General features: G+C 38.4%; 1 protein-coding gene across 7 annotated transcripts in view; it reads right to left on the bottom strand.

The window, feature by feature from the left end:
* The window catches only part of RASGRP3 (RAS guanyl releasing protein 3), a 98,750-nt gene that overhangs the window by 60,244 nt on the left and 17,314 nt on the right, over positions 1–21,192 (bottom strand). For 2 of the 7 annotated variants that reach the window (XM_038561246.1, XM_038561252.1), the window contains exon 1: positions 9,550–9,782. The exons of the other annotated variants lie outside the window; for them this stretch is intronic. The gene's annotated coding sequence lies outside the window, so the exon portion shown is untranslated. Of the gene's footprint in view, positions 1–9,549; positions 9,783–21,192 lie in introns of those variants that run through there. 7 annotated transcript variants of the gene reach the window in all.

Below are 21,192 nucleotides of genomic sequence, written 5' to 3'. Positions count from 1 at the left end.
TGGATGGATAGAAGAATGGATAAGCAAATAGGTGTGAAAATGCAAACATGGTAAACTGTTAATGATAAAACTGAATTGGTGGTATATGGATATTCAATATACAAGTTTTTTTGTTTGAACATTTTCATCATAAAGTATGAAAAATTCCATTCCTTATTTTAAATTTACATCATTCAAACCTTTAGTGTTTTGCGGCCTTTGATGAATAAGTCATGTTCATTAGCCTTTATGATTTTATAGCTATTATCAGATGTAAACTAAAGAAGTCTCAGTCATCAGTCTGTCCAAGTGGCTCCTCTAACCCCTTGAAAATTTTAGATGTTACTTTGGATGTTTTCTAATTTTTGTTAATGACACTCTTAAGATGGAACAATCAAAATTACTTCAAATGTTCCAAGTCTGAAAGCTTTGAGGGTAATAGGAAGATATATTTTGGATTTGTTTCCAAATGCCTCTCATGTTAAAAACCTCTAAATTTTCCTTAACTCCCTTATCTCCTTTACCCCCATATCTAATTGCTCTCAAGAATTACCAATTTACTTTTTAAGTATTCTAAAAATTCTTCCATTTTCTCCATCACTACTGGCTTGATTCAAACCCACCTCTGGAGTCTTCTATCAGTTTGGTGTTGTTATATTCCCATCGTTGCCTCCAGAGTTTTCTTTCCAGATTACAAATATATTCATATCACTTATTTGAAAAGCTATAACAATAGTTATGAATTATTAATTATTTTAGATATGTTAATGATATTATAGATTTTTCAAAAGAGAGTACATCTTTTAGAAATACATACCAAAATATTTACAGGTGGAATGATTAAATGCCTGACATTTGTGTCAAAACTAATATTGGGGCAAGAGAACATTTGTGGGGATAGAAAGGAAACACAAGATTGGCCACTGAAAATTGTTAAAGTCAGGTAATGAATACATAGGGGCTCACTATATTATTCTGTCTACTTTTGTATATGTTGGAAATTTTCTAAAATAAAAAGACTTTCTAAACACTTTAAATGGTCCTCAAAAATATCTAAATGCTTCAGAAGGGCAAACACTACCCTTAGCCATCAGAACAAGTGATCTTTAGCCTTTTATACAATTCTTCCTCTAATGCATACTCTCTGATTCATCTCTACCAGATTACATGCTCCTCATGGAAAGAAGACCTTCAAAATATAGTTTTTTCTTCTTGAACAAGGACTAGTTCCTTGTCACCTTTTATACCTAGTTCAAGTGTCACCAACTCTAAGGAACCTTCCTTGACTCACTCAGATAGTTATCTCCTTTTTCCCAACTACCATAAAACTCCATACAAACCTCTTTTATAGGCAAAATATTGTATGTCGTGATTATAATAATTTTTAAAAATATTGATATGCTTAAATAAGTGGTAATATCCTATAGGTTAAAGTCTGTGCCATGATTCATGTTAGTGTAATATGCAACACAAAGCATGTTTAAAAATACTTGCAAAATGAATTGTATGAAAATATATTTTGGGCTTTTTCCTTTTTTTTTTAAGATTTTATTTATTTATTCATGAGAGACAGAGAGAGAGGCAGAGACACAGGCAGAGGGAGAAGCAGGCTCCATGCAGGGAGCCTGATGTGGGACTCGATCCTGGGTCTCCAGGATCATGGCCTGAGCTAAAGGCAGATGCTCAACCACTGAGTCATTCAGGTGTCCCAGACTTTTTTTCCTTTTACTTTTATTATCTAAACATAAATTCTGGCTTCCACATAAGAAGTCCCATAAGCTAGACTGTACTTATTGAAGTTGATAACTTTGGTTGAATAAAATTTCCATATCTGAAGATTAAAACTCAAAATAATTTTTCAAGCATATTAGCCTCTCTTCCACAAGCTTGATATGAGAGAATATTCCAAATAGTTACAGAGTTTTATGTATACACATTTCTCAGTCATCCTTATAGCTAAAAAGATAAATCCTCAATTCTTACCCAATAAAACTACCATCACTGGCTTAAGTCAACCAAAGCTCCTGCAGCTTCCAAGAGATGGTAAAGAAGGTATTCTAAAACAGAATTAAAATAGCATGAGATATGTTCCACTGGTCCTGCTTCAAGGTCTGCTTCACCCTTTTATCTATTTGTAATCACGGCCCCAAGGAAAAAATGTATTAAGTGAGTACAATTGCCTCTTTCAATGCCAATATTATGTCACTTCTTATAAAAAACAAATATAATTTAAAGTAAACTGTCACTGCTGGTCAATCAGCCAGGTCCTCCAGTCATGATCTTTTTTATACCTGTCATCATCTGAGATAGTGTAATGATTTTTGAGTGTAGCCAGAGGCTTGCCTCTGCAAGACAACCCTGCCCAAGGTGCAGAGCACTACGGTTGAGAGAACACCTCAACGATAGGAACAGGATGAGTGCATTATGGGTAGAGGCTAAGAGGAGACTGCAGGATGCACTCATGCATCCACAGAGTCCTAGGAAGTTTTGTCCTATAGCGTCCCTCTAATGGAAATGGCTATGATGTAATGTTGGTTGCATGGCAAAGCAGGCAGATTCCAGACTCCACAGAATGGCTGCTTTTTCCACAGTGAGCAGTTTTTAGCATGAACACAGTGAGAGACAAGTGAAGTTCAACACAAAAGGCACACACTTTGTTTTCCTGACAGACTAGAACCAGAACCCTGGATTCATTACTTGCTGGCTTGTGACCTTACAGAGGATACTCAGCCTCTCTGAAACTTAGTTTTCTCTTCTGTAAGAGTGTCAGTGATAATATCTACATCTGGGAGTTGTGAAAATAAAGTCTCTTTTCTCTCCTAGTAGCAAATTATGTTTAAATGCCAACTACAGAAGGAAAAGAGACAGACTCATCTTAGAATTGAATGAGTGGGGAAAGAGACAACAGAGAAGTCCACAGCACTGCCATTCAGATGGAGCACTGTCCTTGCCATAAACAAACAATAATCTGCAAAACATCCTGTCAACTCATATGATTTTGAATGGCAGGCATTCCATGCATACATGAAATACTTTCTACTTTTAAAAAGCAGAACTGAAAGTAAAGCAGAATCTGAAGTTCAGTCAAATTGAAGCCAAGGTAGGATTTTTCCAGAGCCAAGTATGGAAATTATACTCAGCTCTTCTATTTTAAAATGGTTTTAAATTCTTGAGTAGTTTTTGAGCTTCAGAATTCTATGTTGAGAACATTCCTCCTTGATAGTCATAGGCAGGTTGATAGAGTATGGCTGAAGAAGGCATTTGTCCTTCCTAGCTCCTTGATTCTAGATCCAGAGAGTTTGGTCAAAACAGTGTGTGTCAATTCCTAAAAAGGAACCCCTTAGTGGTATCTTCCTAGAGTGAACGTAGGTAAATGTCTCTAAGGAAAACTGGTCAGCTCATTTTAAATTGTTAGATGAAAATAAAAATATTACTTTCTCAAAACAGGCAAGTGACTAAACAGCTTTTTTTTCATTTTTCTCTTTCTTTCTCTCCTTTTTAAAAAAAAAATTGATTCCATGGCAGATTGATGGCCCCTGCCTGAATTCCTCTTCAGCCCCTTGACTTCCTTTTGGCCAATTCATCAATTGCTAAGATCTCAACCACACTACAAAGACCTCAGAGGGGAAAAAGAGAAGCAATTAAAATCACACACATTCAAATGTAGTTAGTTGTCTGTGATTTTTGAAACAATGAAGCAGTGGCAAAGTAGTGACTAAAATGAAATTCTGGAATTAATGACGAAGTTTTTTCCATGTTACTTTCCCCATCACAAGTTCTCTGTCAAAGACTGTACCCCAGACACATTCATTTCTAACATTTACAATACAAAAGCAAATTAATGACAATGATCTAGGCAAGGGTCTTCGAATATTTTGTGGGCTATGCACAGGTTCTCCTAAAGCAGCACTAAGTTAAGCATAAAGATAGTGTAAAGGGCAGCAGTTGGAATACATGAGCCTTCAAAAACCAAAATGACTGATTTGATCACAGGGAAACTGATCAGATGTTGGGAAATCTGCAGCCATATAAATTATTCATATATTGAGTTGAATTCTCCACTTACAATAGCGGCATTTGAGTTTATATTACTTTCTATTCTACAGACTGGAATCCAAGGCACTAAGCTTTTATATATATATATATATATATATATATATATATATATATATATATATATATATATATAATAGAGAAGGAGGGGGGAGGGGGAGGGGGAGAGGGAGAAACTCGAGCTAACTCTGCACTGAGCATAGGCTCCACTTCGGGCTCGATCCCATGACCCTGAGATCATGACCTGAGCTGAAACCAAGAGTTGGATGCTTAACCAACAGAGCCACCCAAGCATCCACAGAACACTAAGCCTTTAACCTATTTCATTTTCTTTCTTCTTTTTAAAAAATTTTCTATCCACTTTTATCCTCTTGAGAGGTACAAAATGTTCTGATTATTACAGTAGTTACTAAGAAAAACACTCTGAGTCAATTCATGAATCAAATGTTTTTCAGAATTTTTTAAATTCGAAAAGGCTACCTTTAACATACATACTAAAAAAAAAGTGACTTTAGAAAGAAACACTGTCATAGCTATTATTGTCAAAGAGCTGTTCCCTTGCTTCCCCCAACTCCACCTCTAAGTCATAGCCATTAAAATGTGCAGCTGCACTGTAAAATCATCAGGCATCGGGCACTGTCATTTTTATGACATCGCCAACACAAAGATAACTCTGTTATACAATGAATCGGGTGACCATAACAGAAAACTGACTAGTAGTGAAGATTCTCAACTATTCTAGTGAGCTAGGACTCTTGTAGATAACTTTGCAAAGGGAAATGGTCACAGTGGACTCTGTTCCTAGTAGTCAGAATAAACTATTTCCCATGAGAATAAGGGTATTGTAACCAGGCGGAGCTTCCAAGAATGCTGATGGTTTTGTGGGATAATGGAAGCACATGCTGAACAACAGGCTACATTTTTTTCTAATACCTAAAACAAACAAACGAATGACCCAGATGCCTTATAAAAGTTGAACATTACATCATGCCACAGTTAGTAGGATGGCAGGGGAAGAAAAAGACCACTAAGTTCGTTTAGAAATACTACACAAATACTCTTGTGTCTGTCACTAAGGCTGATCCTGTTTCTAAAGACAAATATCCACAGGTTGTGGAAATAGCCTCACGGACAGGCACGAGATGGTACATCCTGAATCAGTCTCCCATTTACCTTTTGTTCATCAGAAGATAATGCAAATGACAGCACTTTTGATCACAGAGGACAATTCTCCAGGTATTCAGAATCAGAAGATGGAGGATTTAGCTGAGCTCTGCCAGTTACTGGTTCCATGACTCACTTTCCCTCATTCTCAGTTTCCTCACTAAACAGCAGTGATGATGTTCTCCTTTCACAGGATTGTGGCAAAGTGCAAGAAAGTGCCTTACACCAGAAAATACCAGTATAAATGCAGGACTTTATACTACAAATGGGCTCAAGATCAAACACTGTGAACCTATAGACTCCAGAGATGCCTCTGTGATCATTTGCAACTACAAAAACAACCCACCTGCTCCCCCCAACCCCTCAACTTTCAAATCCATAAAACAAAGGAAATGTGATTTGCAAGTAGCAGAACAACTCTAGGGATTGTAAATGAGCCATCAATACAAAGGGAAAGTGGGACCCAAGGGAGTTAACTCTTTGGGAATAGGTTCTTTGGAACACACAAGATAGAAAAAACAAAGGAACAAAGCCAGCCAACATGGGCATCACAAATTTTGTTTCCTCATCCTAAAAGGTCCCAAGAAGATAATCAAACACTTTATTTTGCTTTAAACCACCTCTGGAGGGGCACCTGGGTGGTTCAGTGATTGAGTGTCTGCCTTTGGCTCAGGATGTGATCCCAGGATTCTGGGATCGAGCCCGAATCGGGCTCCCCACAGGGAAAGCCTGCTTCTCCCTCGGTCTAGGTCTCTGCCTCAGTCTCTCTGTGTCTCTCATGAATAAATAAATAAATAAACAAATTACCCAACCAACCAGCTCTGGAGTATAACTTACGGACTCTGGTGATTTTGAATCTGTCTCATGTGTTTCTGCATAACCCACTGGACTGCACTGACTGCCATGGAAGGAAGCCATTTCCAGCAAGAACTGAAGGTCATTTCCAGTGGTTCTGGTTTAGCAAGACTGTCTTGCTGACTTCCCTGGAGTTGGACTTAGTTTTAGAAGCATCAGTAGGTGATGGGGAGATTAAAAATTCCTCTTTCTTCCCATAAATAGCTTGATCTTCAGAATAGTATAATCTTGCTATATAACAGCCTCGGAAAAACATTAATAACTTCCTCAAAGATATCCATGACTGGTCTCCATACTTAATTGTTCTCCTGATTAAGCAAAAGACCCCTCTGCTGTGTATCATGTATTAGACCCTATGTATTACTCAGTGTTCCTTCTCATCACCCACCTTAATTTTGACATTTAACTACATGGAAGAACCAAATGAAATTTTTAGAAGGTTCAAGAATGAAGTTTCTTTAAGGGCCTAGTCTCTGGCTGACAACCCAGAGAAGCTTAAGGTTCATGGCTCACAAGGAAGACAGCCAGTCTTTAGGTATGCGGCAGGTGCAGGAAGAAGTATGTACCTGGGCAAAGGCTGGACCAGGCAGCAACCCAGTCAGCAGAGAAAAGCTCTCCTCTCTCACCTCAGTCTCCTGGCCTATAACCTCCCCCTCACAGCTCAGAACAAAGGACTGCATTGTTTCTCTTCGTGAAGAGCCACCACCTACTTGGACAACCAGCCTTCCAGGTTGAACAACAGTGAACAGGTCTGGTAATAGTTTTATCACCACCAAGTGAGCTCTTTGGGGTGGGGCAGGGGTGGAGTGGCTGTCCTCCAAAGGAAAGGAGGGACAGGAAAAGCTGAGGAAAGGGCCAGAAAGGGCAGTGACAGTGGTGTGCTCCACGGTAACGATAAAACTCAAACTTGCTGTTCTTACCAATGTGAGAGCCATCACTGAACCACTCTCAATGAGAAAAACATGCTGCAGGTCAGTGATCCTGTGCAACTTGGGCTTGGACTGTCACCAGGGGAAACCTCACCCTTCCTGCTGGGGAGCGTGCTAAAGAGCCCGAACACACATTGTGTATCTGTGTTGCACACAAAATATGCTCATTTGCATTCCATTGAGCATTCCATTAAGCACTCAGCTTTTAAGTTTAAATGTGTGGGATTAGCATAGGTGTTCCACGTTTATTATTTAACGTGTGCAGGTTCTGGAATCAGATCCAGGAGCCACTTCTGTGTGTGCCATATATTGCTCAGCAGATAAAGGGGTTTCTGAGCTTCAGTTTCTCCACCTATCAAATTGGTATAATGATATGTAGTACATAGACATATTGTGAAGATTATGTGAAAATAAATACACTTGCTTAGCACATCAATTGGCAGAGTAAGTGCACAATAAATTTAAGTTATAATTAGTAGTGCTAATGTTGTAACAATAACATAATAATAGTAGCAGAAGCCCAGGGCCCTCTCTTGTGGATCTGCAACTAACTAGCACTTTGACCTGAAAAAAGAGGTCACAATTTTCTCAACTTTGAAATGAATGCACTAAATTGCACATTCTAGACTTCTTATCGAGACATGAAAGTCTGACTCTGTGAGTGTACTATCTGCATGTAAAATAACTATTTATTATTCTGTTGATATTTTGAAAGTCAAGCTATCATTGGGTTTTTCAAAATCATCTGTGGGCCTCAAACATTCAGCACTTGAGTAATTCAAGAATACTACTACCGATGAGATTACCCCCCCCCCCCCATTTTATTGTGGTTGTCTCTATTCTTTTGGAGACATAATGGCACCTCATAGTCCTTTTCCACTATGCCTGCAGTAAAAGTGAAACTATACCGTAAGCAAACTCCCTTAAAAAGTGGCCCCGTGGGCAGCTGGTGCCCTGTAGTCAAACAGGGAAGTCACTGAGCCATGTGGCCCTGGGCTATATCAAGGACTTCACACAAATGGTATAAAAACGAATGCAGGAATTAGAAATATTTTTTTTCCTCATTGAATATTCCAGGTCTTGTAGATTCTTCTATGTTTTAAGGAAAAGAAGGGGAGAAATTTCTCAGTGCCAGACTAGCCACTTTTTCAGATAGGCATCAGAGAGTGCTTCCAGCCCCGATCTTTGACTAGTGTGGTCCTCAGGACCAACCACTGAGGGGAGCTGCAGCAGGACCAGCGTGCTCTGGGTCATTTTCAGACCATCCTCTACATTCAAGGGGGGGGGTGTGGTGTGGGGAGAGCAGAGCTCCCTCCAGGCAGGGGGCAGAAATTGCAAGGCAAACCCAGCAACCTGAGCATATCTGACAATCCCCTGGTCACCCCGGGGAAACACACTTCAGAATGCCCTGTGCTTGTCTCAAGCCAAATAACTGTTCGTTAAGAATTCAAGTCAAAACAACCTGTGCCCCCACCCCCCCTTCCTAATGTCCAGGCAATCCAGAAAAAGGAACTTGTTTGGTTATCTCCCCCAGGCTCTGATTCAGAGGCCTGTCACTTGCAGAGGGTTACCTCATCAATTCCGGTTCTGTCCTCTCCCTATCCCCTTTTCCTTTCTTAAACATTCTGGCTGGTGGCCTCTACAGGACAGATGTCCCTGACCAACAGCCCCATTCCAGCAGGGTGCCTGCACTGTTGCTCTCCTGAGAGCAAGCTCCAGGATGGCCGAGTGAGCCTGAGAAAGAACAGGTCTGTTCCTTGGAAGCCAGTTGTCAAGCCCCCAGAGTGGATAACCAGCTGCAGGCAACCCTTTTATATATAATTCAGGTCATCGACAAGGAAGGAGGACACCCAGCATCATCCAAACGCTAACTTCCTCTTATCTAAAGTAAGAAAGACCAAAGGCGACTAAAAACTTTAGCTTTAAAGTAATGAAGCTGAATTAGCTTGTTAAAGAAAAGAGCTACCAAATATATCTTCAAGGAGTTAGAAAGCTGACCCAAAATCTAGAAACACTTTCTCATCTAAACCTCAATATGACTTTGTTCGTTGTCTATATTGCAGGTTGTCACACACAGTTAGAAGGGATCGTTTCCAGAACTGGTCAAATCAGACATGCACGTTTCTCAAAACACTATTTTTCAAATTTCAATGGTAAAAATCGATTAAAAATCACATCTAGTCCATCAGTTCACGTTCACCGGCTCTTTACTTCGTAACCTGAATCTTGCCTTTAAGCCTCAACACCACAGATCATAGAAACCCCAGACACCAGGGAATCAACTTGCTGCTTCCTAGGTCGGAATGGAAAAATATGCCTCATTCACCCTTAAAGTTAGGACGTTGCTGCAAATGACAGAGTCCAAAAAAAATAAACAAATAAATAGGCAGGTTCAGTAAAAATACAAAAGGCTCTTAACAGATAACACAAATAAAATACCTCCTTGAGTGCCGTTGGAAACCAAAATCAAAGTTAAAAGTTGTCAGTGCCTTGCACACACACACACACACACACACACACACACGCACACTCTGTCTCCCCCTCTCTCCAAAGCTCTGCAGTTGCTTACCGGGCGCTTCTGAGGCCGACCCCACATCAGCACCCTGCCTGTCCAGCTGCCAAGTGCCGGAGCACGCCGCGAGCAGCTGTTTCCTTCAAACCAGGGCGCTGTGTCTTAAGCAGTCACATGCGCCTCCTGATAAATACTGCTGCCGTGCCAGGAGGTCAGCACTGAAGATCATTATTCTCCTAATTCGCAAACCTCATAACCCCTGAGCTGGCTCAGCCGTTTCACTAGCACGCAGAGCAGTACCTTCCACAATTTGTTTTCTTTCAGCGGCAAACCCCAAACAGCTGATAAGTCACCCTGAAGGGCAGGTCACTGCAAGTGGAAAGTTGACGTGTGGTGGGGGTGGAGGGGAAAGGGGCTGGCAGGCCCTGTGCTCTCTCATCTCCCTCAGGTTTTCACTGGGGCTCTTGAACAGAGAGAAGAAGGAACCACAGGTCAGCGGCAGGTGGAAGCTGCTCTGCGTCCCAGGTGTGCAATCCACCCCCCCCCCCCCCAGTACATCAAAGTGCCGCCCCATCTCGGTTTCGTTTTCTCAGCATCCCAGGCTCCCATTTGTTGGAAGGGCCGTAAGATGGGGCAGCCTGTTCTGGGGAAGGTGGACTAGCAGTCTAAGGTTTAGGTTTAATTTCAAAGGCCGGGGCTGCTGTGCCAGGCAATGCTGAGGGGCAAATGTGTGAAGGGTTAATGAAGACCAAAACCCCTCAGATGCAACTTCGCCTAGAGAGCTCATGGAAATGACTCTCAGGTAGCTTAAGACCAAATTTAGGCAAACTGTAGTTATCTGTTGGATTGTATCAACATTTGGGGTGGGGAGGTGGGCACAGCAGAGCCATTGGGACTATCAGCTAGGGAATCAGAGTGGAAACAGAAATTATCACAAGACTTACAAGCCACTTTACAGATGTGCTGCTGCCTGCTTTGCTGCTAGGAAGTTGAACGAACCTGCTGTTTCCTGTGCTGCTCACAAAGGTGGCGGACCATCTGGGTGCATTGTTGGATTCAAACTTCTCACCTTAGCTGATTTTCTCACCCCATCCTCTTCATTCCCCTCTCCAAGGAGAGCCTGTGGATGCTCTGACTTTGGATAGCACCTGACTTCTTGGTATAGTAAGAGTGACACTTTCTAAAAGCAGAGCCCAAGCAGGGTAGAATGGAGATATGAGAGGCAGTCAGCTCATTTGGCAAACTGAACATCCAAAAAAGATTTTAAGAGGTTAAAATGCCCCAGGGGATTTCTGCACCAGCATGAGCCTGTTAAACTGTCAACCTTGATTTTTAATAAGTGAGATCTTACTCAACAGAGGAGCTTGTGTGGGCAATCTTTCATATCTGCGTTTTTGCCTCATAATTATTTACAGAATTAATCAAACCAGAAGTTTCCCTCCATACAGAGGAGAGAGTATTTTTCCAGAATAACAAAAAAAGAAAGAAAGAAAGAAAGAAAGAAAGAAAGAAAGAAAGAAAGAAAGAAAGAAAGAAAGAAAATTAAAAAAAACAAAACCCCTTGGTCCTTGCCATTCTTTCAAGGCACTAAATTTGTTACCAACATGTAAGTGCCCAAAACATAAATAGAAAATTGTTTTGCAAGCTTCAAAACATATCCCTTTTTAAGAGGTCAAAGTTAGTAATAGAAACTACAGATATCAAAATACAATGTGCTAAGATATGTCACCTTCATAAACCTTTTTTGTCGTGTGACAATCATTAATCAGAAACAGAAAAGGAGGTCCACTAAAGATCTGAAAAGTTATTTTGATTTATTTATACTTTACACTTACAGTAATGGAAACTTTTGTGATCTTATGGCATCCATTAATCACTTTATTTGTAACTGGTGGTGTTAATTATTCTGATGATTCCATTGCATGCCACATAGTTAGTGAGGCAGAGACTCCCAGAAACCCTTCACGACCAATTAAAAAAGCAGCCTCAGGAAAGACAAGCATAGAAATTCTTTGATTCTGTTGGGAGAGAGGAATCATACATCCCAAATCATACATATGGAGTGAACTGTCAACCCAGACCAAGACCCTGGACCCTTCTGACAGTGTCCAGGAGTGTCACTGAGGTTCCACAGAGACACTTTTCTAGCCTTGCAAGTAAATGGGGAGATCCCCCCTCTCTGGCCCAAACACCTATAGTTTCCAATCTCCTCCTTCAACTCAAAAAGAAGTGGCCTCCTCCTCCCGAAGGCCATTGACTCCCCCCGCCCCCCGGGGTTCTGTCTCACCCTGGGACCCCTACCTGTTCAGGACTCTTTGCCAACAATCATGCCTTCTCTCCCTGTCCACTCACCCTCCTCTTCATCTAAGTATGCTCACATTATTTTTACATCTTACAATCATTTTTTATCCTTTGCTCCTTTAATTCCTGTCCTAACAGGTCACAGGTCAGTTTAGGTCAGCTTCTAGAGATATAGCTCATTCCCTTCACAGGTCAGCTTCTAGAGATATAGCTCCTGTGTCCATCATCTTCACATCCTATTTAAGCTGAGGCCTGCTTCCAGTTTGGCTCTTCCCCTACTTCACTGAAACTGCTTTCCCCAAGTCACCAAAGACCAACGCTATTGGACACGTTTTTGCTTTTATCTTACTTAACCTCTTGGCTGCACTTGACCTAACTGACCAAGCATTAATGTGTTCTCTTTTGGCTTCCGTGAAATTCAATTCCTACCTCATTCAGCCTCCTATGTGGACTTTTCTAATACCTGCTGCTCTCACACGTGAAAATCCCCTCTGTTCTTCCTGTTTTCTAACAGCTCTCCTATGTCTTCTTTTATTACTGAATGACTACAGTGGTTTCCTCATTAGTCGTCCTGCCTCCAAAAGTCTGTCTCTGATCTCAATTTCTTTTATTTTATTCTTACACTTATGTACTGAAAGCCTCTCAAAAACTGTGATAGAATCTTAGCATTTTTGTATTCCCAGAACCTAGGACAAGGCTTAAATCCCTTTTTTGTACATTCTGTTACTGTTTCATTTCTTACTCTGTGTTCTAATTAGGTCTTAATGTGTCTATGTCCCATCCAAACTTTGACAACCTTAAAGAAATCCTGTGACTTATTCATTTTATATCCTGAAATGCCTAATACGATGCCTGAAGTGTAAGAGACCTACAGCTGAAACAATGCTGAATGACTAAATGAATGATTAAAGAGAAAGATCTTCTGCTTATTCCTCCCAGAAAAGATATAATAAAGCTTTACAAAAACTGATTTTATATTAGGCCACCAAAAAGTCTTATGTCCCCCTCCCCCAAAGAAATTATTTTCAGCATATTCTACAACCACATTGTAATACAACTATAAAATAATTGCAAAAGTGTTAAGTCAAAAGAGAACTCTTTTTTGAGCTCTTGGAAAATTATTAGGACTCTTCTTTAAGAAAATCATTGATTGGAAAGAAATCAAGAAGGCAATTGCAGAATGCTTAGAAAGTCTTAGTAATGAGAATACCACATATCAAATACTGTAGGTAGAGCCAAAAGAGTTAATTAGAAGCAAACTGACCCAAGATGTTGAAAAATAACAGATCAATAATCATGGAAAAATGTAAAAGTTATTGAGAAATTGTTTCCAAGAAAGGTTTCTAGTCCAAATTACTTACACAATCAAGTTCTCCCTGAGTTTCAAACCACAGATAATTCCCAGGCTGTATAAAATGTTCAAATGGACAGAAGTAACAGAAAACTAGCATAATAGTCCTGACATAAAAACAAACAAAAGCAGAATAATGGAAACCACAGACTAATCTCACATATAGTTTACCCGAGAAATGTAAAAAAAAAAAAAAAATTCCCAATATTAAGGAATATATTTGCATGATGATATGATGGGAAAAAAACCTTTGAATTAGCACAATAGGTACCCTTGAAAGTCTTTTGATAAAATTCAGTATCAATTTTTTTAAATTAATAAAATGGAGCTAAAGAATTTTTATTGGAATGATAAAGATTATCCTCAAACACAAGCATCATACCTAATGGTGTAGTAGTAGAGGTATTAACATTAAAATCAGAAACAGGGAAAGGGTGCTCATTGTCATTGCCATCACATAGCACCGTTCTGGACATTTGAGCCCTTGCAACCAGACCAGAGAAAAAGAAAAAGAAAAAACAACTGAAGAATGATAAGAAAGCAAGAGACAAAATTATCCAACTTGCCTATGTTATAATCATTTACTCAGTAGAATCAACTTTCAAAAATATTTTAATTAGAGATGTCAGTAAACAGCCACAAAATAAAATTAATTGGGTTTCCCACATCACAGCTTAAAACTGTTTAGAAAAATATAATGGAAAAATAAATCTCATTCAGAATGGCAACAGTAATAAAATTTCTGGGAAAAACAAGTAAAGTGAAGAAAATATAAAGAAATTTATAAAACTTGACTGAGAAAATAGGAAATATTTCAATAAATGGAATATTCTATGATTTTCCAGGACCAAAAGATTCAACATTGTCACGATGTTGACTCTCCTCTATTTAATTTTTAAATATAATTAAATTTTGATTAAAATGCTGGAGATTTAAAAAAATAGGTCAGAAAAGAAAACCTGAAGCTTATGTGAAAGAACAAAAAACTGAGAATGGTAAAGAAAATTTTAGAAAACAACAAGGTGGGTGGGGAGTACTAGGTGTTAAGTAGGCTGCAAACATCAAGAATTAAAAGTTTGAATCTGGTACCAAAAGAGGCAGAGCAATGGAGGAGAACAGAAAGCCAGAAATATAAATACAAGTACTATATTAAAATGTTTATTTGTTAAATATGATATTTAAACCTAATGGGAAAAGAATGGATTATTTAATAATTGGTTTAATAGTTAAGTATTAGGAAAAATTAAATAAATTATTACCAATTATTAAAATAAAATAAAAGTCAATTATTACCTCACAAAAATAAATTATCTCACACCATACACAAAATAAATGCCTGTGGACAAAAGAGCTAAGTGTGAAAATAAGACAACACATGAACTTGAAGACAATAATGTGATTATTTTCATAAACTTAAAATTATTTTAATTTTAATTATTTTAATCATGATTAAATACTTTATCATAGAAATTACTTTGATTATGATCACAAAAGCAGAAATCATTTAAGAATGTCTTAAATATTTAAATAAATAAAATGTAGAATTTATGTATGTCTAAAATAACCCCACCATAAACAAAATTAAATCACAAATGACAGAATGAGATAAAAAAATGAAATCTATAAGATAAAGGGTTAACGGCCTTAATATATAGTCTCTATCATTAACAACTAGGCAAAGAATATATAAAGACTTTACAGAGAAAGAAATAGAAGTGACCCGAATACATACACATGAAAAAAAAAATCCAGCTTCTTAAAAAGGGAGTACAAATTAAATAATGATAAGATACCATTTATTATTTCTAAACTTGACAAAGATTAAAAAGTTGATAATCCCCAATGTTGATAGGAGGTTTCAGAAAATGGCACCTTTATATCTTGCTGGCAAGAATCTAGATTGGTACCACATGTAAGAAAGATAATTTTGTGATACATAGCAAAACCTTTTTAAAATATGTATACCCTTTAATTCATCAGATCCTGTCTTAGAAATGTATCCCAAGGAAATAATGTGGATTTTCATACGTGCAGGACTGTTTCTCACAGCACTGTTTATACTAGTGAAAAATTAAAAACAGTCTACGTACCAAAAGTTGAATAAATTATTATATATTCATAAGATTTAGCACTACACAATCATTATAATGTTGAAGTATATTAACATGGAAAAATATTCAGCATAGATTAAGTGGATAACTCAAGTTATAAAAGTTTATTCAGTATGATCTCATTTTTCTAAAAAGACGTGAACATGTGAAAAAGACAGAAACATGATGTAGTTGACACTTGAACCACACCAGGGTTAGGGGCTCTGACCTTCCACATATTGAAAATCCTCGTATAACTTTTGACTCCCCAAAACCTTAACTACTAATAGCCTACTCTTGGTCAGAATCCTTCCCAGTAACATAAACAGCTGGTTAACTCATATTTGTATGTTATATGTATTATATACTGTATTCTTAAAGTAAGCTACAGAAAAGAAAATGTTAAGAAAATAATAAAGGAAGTACATTTACAGTGCTGTATTTATTTAAAAAAAAATCCACATGTGAGTGGCCCTGTGCAGTTGAAACCCATGTTGATCAAGAGTCAACTGTGTATCAAATTTTTAATAGCAGTTATCTTTAGGAGTTGGGGTCAGTGTTCTACCCCCCTTTATGCTTATTGCTTTTTTCCTACTGTTTTTATTACAAATATGTATCAGTTGTTCATTTGTAAATGAGATCTTTCTTATAATAAAGAGACATACCAGCATACTAGAGTGGTTTCATCATCTACACAAAGAGGAGAAAGCCATTGACAAGAAATGTGTTCAAGAAAAAGGACCCAAAGCAGCAAACCTCCCCGTCCATTAATAAGACCTGACACTTCTTCCCGAGTAAGTCTCGATTCTCTATCCTTCTGTATCCTTCTGTTCCTGGACCCCATACTGGATAGCAAGTCCCTGGAAGTATTGGAACGACCATGTTCAAAGGATGCAGGAAGAGGAGAGAAGTATGGTCTTGCTTGAGCACCTTGGATTCAGTTTCCCAGAGATGCCCTGATAGGCCTTTATGACTATCTGAAGTATTCCCTTAAAGTGGAAATTCCCAAATGGTTTCCATCCTGTGCACACTTGGTCAGAGAGCAGGAACCTCCTCTGCCAACTGCCCCCCCCCCCCTCCCCGTGAAGCCACCCATCTCTCATTCCACCTTGTGCCAAATTCCTGCTCCAAATTGGTGATACACCATCTGCTGGTCAATTTGAGGTACTAACGCCATACCGTACCCCGACCCCCACCTCCCTTTCCTTTCAGAAGACCTTTTACACATTACTATATTTCTACCAGGTCATCTCTTCCTCAGATACATATACTTTTTAGATTCCTTGTCTCCTCTTTTTCCTCCCAACATTTGTCTAAGTATTATGGAGAATTTTCTCTCTCACTCTTGTTCTTCCCCTTGAACCAAAATAAACACCTAGACAATCAGTGATCATAAGAGTTGTGCTAGCTACATGCCTTAAACCAACAGAAAAAAATTGTGAAAAAATCAGAGAGTGGAGTTTTTAATCTCTAAAGCCCTTGAACAGAGCAAACCATTGTCGACTAATGAAAAAATACACTGTCTGTGTTCAAAGTGCATTGCATTTGAGGATTCACCAAAGCGTGTGACATAAATCTTTGTTCTCAAAGCTTACAATCTCTCTTGGAGAAAATGGAACATGCAGAAAGCCATACAAAAGGAATTATAATTATCATATATCATAAAAATTAGTGTCTATTAATATTATAACATAGTATACTAATACAGTATTAATAATATATAACAAGCTAACATCTGGGCAAAATACTCATTTAATTCTCACAACAATGCTCTAAGGAGATACTATTATTACTCTGATGATGACCCTTAATGAGATTAACTAGTCTGCCCATAGCTAGTAAGCAGCAGAGAAAGAAAGAGAGAAATATGGATTCAAACAAACCCAGGTCTCTCTGACTCTAAACCTTCCACATTTACAGTCCCCACCCAACCAAATGATTTAGTATCCATAAAAGTTTTCATAGACTTTCTCGTCCAGTTTTAATTAAACCTGCTCACTCTCATGCACAACCAAGACAATTGCATTGCGCTTTGGGATCTAATAATTGGAGATGAGCTGTACAAAAACAAAAGGGGGACTGAATCAGGAGGATGGCCTTTATAAGAGGAAGCCTCTGCAGAAGTTGCTCCCACACCCTGTCTGGGTGCCCTGCCTCCTTTCAGCAGTATCTCTGGAGAAATCCTCAAATTGCTTGACAAATTGGTCCTGTTTAAAAATGGATTTCCTCTTTCGTTCTCTTTCTTTTTCCTATATTTTATTTTTTCTTTCTTCCTTTTTGTAAAATTTCATTTTTTAAAAAACCACGTTACATATTAGTATAGCTGCATTTACTTAATCTAATTCATTGAAATTTACCTTTATGGCAGATTTTTTTCCCTCCATCTAATCAGCTTCTTAGACTAGGCTGGCTTTCTAGCTGAAGCTGGGATCAGTAAACATGAGAAGGAGAAGTTAGCATCCACGACACAAATTACCTCACTTAGCATAACTACTTACATAATAAAATTTCCAGTAGTTTTACTACTAAACCCTGATTTGACAGCAATTTGCATTAATCTTTGAAGATCTTAACCCTATAAATCACCTTTTTAATCAACTAGTAGTCAATTTAATCTGAATCTAAATCTTCTAACATACCATTGTTCCTTCCAGAATTTAGTTCTTTTTTTATTTATTCATTTGAGAGAGACAGAGAGAGCACGTTAGGGGAGAGGCAAAGGGAGAGGGAGAGGGAGAATCTTAAGCAGACTCCCCCACTGAGCAGAGAGCCTGATGGTCTTGAGATCCCAAGATCCTGAGATCATGACCTGAGTTGAAATCAAGAGTTGGCTGCTCAACCCACTGAGCTACTCAGGCACGTGCCCACAAACACAGAATGATTTTAGTTCTTGAAGAAGTTGCTTAGAGGAAAAAAAATTTCCTAAGGCTGCCTCTGTGCATTTTTCTGAGAAATCATTTAGTGTGCAGAATATTAATAGAAGGGCAATTTCAGATTTATAATTTCCTTTCTAGTCAAGTTTCCGCATCATTGCTATTTCAAAGGAGAAAATACAAAGCTGATTCACAGCAAATAAAGCAAAGAAATATATTTTAAAATTTTGTTTTAAAATGTGTAATAGCTAAATACATGAAATGGGCATAGTTTGATCTTTGTAAGAATCATAGGCAAAGCACCGTTAGAAGCTGCAAGTCTTATTTTTCTCTTATGAGAACTCAAGGGCCCCCCTCCTCCTGCCTTCCTCTCTCACCTTCCCACTAGGGCTGCACTCACTGAGTCTGCTAAACTATACTATATGGTTCATATTATAGCCCACTAGGCTGAAGATGATGCTCAGTGTACACCTTCCGAAGGAAGGAAGGAATTTTTATACCATGGTTGTAATCATAAAATAGCCATATTATTTTGATACTAAATCCATCTGCTAAAACTGTGTCAAAAAGGTATGCCCCCACTTTTTGAAAGTTCAAGTTATGCTACTTCAAGTTATGCTAACCTGTTTATGCTACTTCACTTTTACAGTAAAAGAGCTACATTAGCACCTGTTTTTGCTAATAGAAATTTTAAAAAGGTGAAAAGCAAAAACAGTGTTCAGCATTTGGCCTTACAGAGACAGGGCACACCCCGGAGCCATGAGTGTGGCACCCCCGGGGCCAAGAGTATGGCTCCACCAAGCTCCTCCCCAGGAATTACACTCACCATCCATGTCTGTGAGCATCTGTGCTTTTTGTCGATTTATTTTGCGCTTCCATTAATAAGATGTGATATCAGAAAAGCCTAAGAGAGGTTATTTTTGGAGTGTGGGCACACTCAAAAACTTTTCCATATAAATTAGTGGCAATTGCTTCATTGCTTTACACAATTTTGGCTTACAAAAGGTATCACAGAAATGCTCTTTTTTTTAAGATTTAAACATTTTTTTTATTTATTTGACAGAGAGAACATGCACACCCAAGGAGAGGGAGGGGCAGAGGGAGAAGGAGGGGCAGACTCCCCGCTGAGCAGGGAGCCATCACAGGGCTCTATCCCAGGACTCCCGGGACCATCACCTGACCCCAAAGCAGCCGCTTAACTCACTGAGGCTCACCCAGGAACCCAGGAATGCTCTACTTTTGAATAGCTGGGGGAAATGTGTCATTCTGAACAATGTCCATTAATTCTACATAATCACTTCCCCCCTTCACTCTATCACATTATCCAAAACCAGCTAGCTGCCTGCAAGTCCTGCTTTCCAGTCCTTTGTGCCAAACTACTTGCTCATGTTTTAATCCAACCATCACCACCTCTAGGTTATAAATCTGTGAGGATTGAGCTTCTAACTTTATTTCCATATCCTTAAAGTATCATTAACTTTATCACACACTTCAGTAAACATTGCTGTGATTTACCTTCACTGTTTGCTCAAACTTTTGGCTGCAATTTTGGGATTACTTACAGCCTTTGTGTACAGAAAGCCTTTGGATAAGATATTCTTCACCACGACTGGCAGGGAGAACACAAAGGCAACCACAGACAGAGCAGGAGCCCACTGAGTACTAAGGACCTAGTATTACTGCAACCGGATTTTCTGATTTGTAGGTCAGAGGGGGGTCAACTAAGAAAGCACTTATAAAAGCACATTAAAAAAAAGTGGTAGAAAATTTTCCAGTTTTCCTTCACGTTTTAATTAAACAGGAAGTTTTTGTTCTCAGGGCTCATCTTTGTGATTGCCATTCTTATTAGTGAAAAGCGGTGGAGTTTAATGTATGCTGTGCTCAAATTCTCAAATTGAGGGGCAAGTGGAGGGGAAGAGTCAGAACTGAGAGGTGGGTGTTGTTTCTTTAATATAACCATAGGAAGTAAGAACTCTGCAAAGCTTCTTGCTGCTGGAGATAAACACATGGAAGCGAGAAATCACTGCAGGGGAGCACAGGCTAAAACATCTGCAAAATACCAGCCTCCATGGTGAGGCTTTGATAGGGATTTTAATGCCTATAAATTCTTTTAAAATTTATATTCTAGTGGTCAGAATAACTACATTTTCACATGAAAGAATAGTCTTGTCTCCTTTTGCAAAATAGGAAAAGCAGGACTCCTATGTTTTTTACTTTATAAAATATTTAAGTTTAAAAAGCAATAATGTTCTGTAGCTAATCAAATGACACAGAGATACACACAAAGAAAAATGTAGTAACCTCTCTGTCCTATCCATTCGCATCTTGCCAAGACAATATACACCTGTGAAAAATGTACGGGGTTCTATTTTTTCATTAAAAAAATCTGTATTTGATTTTTCCCCTTGATGTATCATGGTCATGTATATTGGCTCCAAGGTCAATAATAGAGATTTAACTTCTACTTTTTAATAGCTGCATACTTCTCCTCAGTGTAGTTATAGCATACTTAATTCACCCTATTAATGAATATTCAAGATGCTCCCAGTTTTGTGCTTGTGTAAACAGTGTTGCACTAAACATACTTGTACATGTATCTCTAGCTTCCAGTGCTTTTAATTCCATAGTATAGATATCCAAAACTGGGATTATTGGGTCTGCAAAATTATTCATGTTACTATACATGCTCAGTTACTTCCCCAAAACTAGCTTAAAATCAATGCAAATGTCCATGGCCTTAAAAAGATTGATAAATATCAACGTAGAGGATCAAGAGTTTAATATGAGAAGCACTAAAAATTCCTTCTAGAATTCTGTACCATCAGGTATATTAACTAAACCATTTATATTGAAGATATTTGCTTGCTTTTCGCAAATAATAATGGTTTTTAAAACCAAAATGTTTTAATCCAATCAACTAAAATGTGTCAAAGTTAAAAGCTGGAGCCTATTTCCCTCCGGCTAGTCCTTGTGATCTTCCCACACCAAGAATTCCATAAACTCTAAAGGCCATTCCAGTTGTAGAATCAATTGCTGATTAATTTTTTTAAATTATGAGTGGATGTGAACTGATACATTATGAAGA

Source organism: Canis lupus, chromosome 17 (assembly GCF_011100685.1).
Source record: "Canis lupus familiaris isolate Mischka breed German Shepherd chromosome 17, alternate assembly UU_Cfam_GSD_1.0, whole genome shotgun sequence".
In the NCBI taxonomy this organism is placed as follows: Eukaryota; Metazoa; Chordata; class Mammalia; order Carnivora; family Canidae; genus Canis; species Canis lupus.
Note: the sequence above shows the minus strand (reverse complement) of the source record. Positions and strands in the feature narration are given on the sequence as shown.